The sequence below is a fragment of the Heptranchias perlo genome, unplaced genomic scaffold (genome assembly GCF_035084215.1).
Source record: "Heptranchias perlo isolate sHepPer1 unplaced genomic scaffold, sHepPer1.hap1 HAP1_SCAFFOLD_63, whole genome shotgun sequence".
Taxonomy (NCBI): Eukaryota; Metazoa; Chordata; class Chondrichthyes; order Hexanchiformes; family Hexanchidae; genus Heptranchias; species Heptranchias perlo.
In genome coordinates this window covers 2,667,775-2,670,117 of record NW_027139655.1, presented here as the reverse complement: position 1 = coordinate 2,670,117, position 2,343 = coordinate 2,667,775, and the positions used below count along the sequence as shown (strand labels likewise).

General features: G+C 50.1%; 1 non-coding gene across 1 annotated transcript; it reads right to left on the bottom strand.

Moving 5' to 3' along the window:
- Nucleotides 1-362: 362 nt before the first annotated feature.
- trnam-cau (transfer RNA methionine (anticodon CAU)) lies at nt 363-435 on the bottom strand. The gene has a single exon. It is a non-coding gene; the product is annotated as a tRNA-Met (tRNA).
- Nucleotides 436-2,343: the final 1,908 nt, after the last annotated feature.

Genomic DNA, 2,343 nt, shown 5'->3' with positions numbered 1-2,343 from the left:
GGATGGGGCGGGGGAGTGGGACAAGCTGGATTGCTCTTGCATAGAGCTGGTGTGGACTCGATGGGCCGAATGGCCTCCTTCCGTGCTGTAACCTTTCTATGATTCTGATAGAGTGCTCGCTGAGCATGTGAGAGATAGTAGGATCGTTTCTTGCATTCTCCACTCACCTTTTGACTTGGGTCAATTGTCCAGAAACAAAAGTGGTGTCAGTTTTCAGCGAGCCCATGGTCCATGTACTTCTTAAGCTTCACTGCGTGCTACGGTACAGAGGGGTCAAGGGGCAGCAAATCTTTTGGTGTGCTGCAGGCAGCAAAAATTCTTGATTTTGGTCTTGAGCAAAGATGGAAAAAAAAGCTTAAAGATGCCTTCTCTGAGGATTGAACTCAGGACCTTCAGATTATGAGACTGACGCGCTGCCTGCTGCGCTAAGAAGGCACTTGATCCATATATATCCAGGCAGCACTAACAAGTAGGACAGTTTGCAAGTTGTAAAATCATAAACTAATCGGCAGTTTGCAAAAAACTCTCCATCCAGGTGGAAATCGAACCAACAATCTTCTGAATTCTGGCCAGACACGTTCTCCATTGCTCCACTAACCCAGGTTGTGGAGAGTAAGGAGCAGCTCACACTCTCAAAGCGCTGCGGTATGAGCAGGTACCAAGTCAGTCTCGGTCATGCCCACGCAACTCCACGAGTCCGGGAGTGTCAAAAGGCGCACGGTGAACAATCACCTTTGCTGCTTCCCTTCGATAGCTCAGCTGGTAATGCGGAAAACTTGTAGAGATTAAATCTTGAAAGCAAAATTACTCTTAAATCGCTGGTTTAATTCCGGCTTAAAGTAGCAAACTTGCTTTTGGAGCGAATGGTGTTGAGCTCAAGGCCGCTTTCTTAACTTTACAGATTGCTTACTGCTTAAAATATTGGCGCTTTTCCTTTCTCAAACCTGAAAGCTTTCTGTGTCTGTCCGAACACGGCTGTTTTGCTCGAGCATTTTCCACTGCTCACCAGCAGGGAGTGCCTTTGTGCAACAACACGTCAAACCGGACTCACTTTCAGGCAAAAAAGACTTCTCTCAGACAGTCAGACAGGTCTCTCGCTGCTCAGAGGAGTGCCGTTGAGCAGCAATTTTTTTTAATTTTCAAAATATACTTTATTTCATAAAATTTAAGGATGCATACAGTTCAGGGTAAAAATCGCAATTTCAATTCTAAACAATACAAAACAGATCGCACACACTCTGATCCCATTATTTCGATACAATGCAGAGTGCATTTCTTGTCATACATTCTGTGTAATAAAAGGTGGGATGGCTTTACACGGTGCTCTTTCCCCATAGAGCCCTTGTGTAGGCCGCACCGTGCCTCAGTGCATCCCGCAGCAGATTTCCCTGGACCTTGGAGTGTGTCAGTCGGCAACACTCGCTCGTGGACCGCTCCTTCAGCTGGAAAACCTGTAGGTTTCGAGTGGACCAAAGGGCCTCCTTCACCGAGTTGATGGTCTTCCAGCAGCAGTCGATATCTGTCTCAGTGTACGTCCTGGGGAACAACCCATGGAGCACAGCGTCCTGTGTTACCGAGGTGTTGGGGATGAACTGGGACAGAGACAAACGCATCTCTCTCCACACATTCTGCGTGAAGGTCCAGTCCACCAGGAGACGGACGATGGTCTCATCCCTGTTGCAGCTTTGAAGGCAGCTCGAGGTGGTGCTGAGATTCCGTGCGTGTTGGAAGGACCGCACTGGGAGGGTCCTTCTCACCACCATCCAGGCCACATCCTGGTGCCTGTTGGTCAGTTGCAGCGACGAGATGTTCTGCCAAATGGCATCAACCGTCTGGTCGGGGAACTGCCCGAATGGATCCACCCTCTCATTTTCCTGCAAGACCCCCAGAACGTTCCTCGTCGACCACTGTCCGACGGCCTTGTGGTCGAAGTGGTTCCTCCTCAGGAAATTCTCCACCTGGGACAGTGGTGGGGGACTGTCTAGCTGGAAGGTACATCCTGCGTCTGCTCGGCCAGCATGGCCAGACCCAGTTTTCTCAGTGTATTGGACAGGTAGAAACTCAGCACGTAGTGACACTTGGTGTTTGTGTAACAGGGCTCTACACACATCCTGAGGCAGCCACACACAAAAATATCCATCAGGATCAGGGCAGCATTAGGGACGCTTCTGCCCCCTTTGCCTGGGGACTTGTACATGGTGTCCCTGTGGACACATTCTACCTTGGACCTCCAGACAAAGTGGACGATAGCTCGGGTGACTGTGGCGACCGAGCGGTGGGGAATGGGCCAGACCTGGGCCACGTAGAGCAACACCGCGAGTACCTCACACTTTATCACCAGGT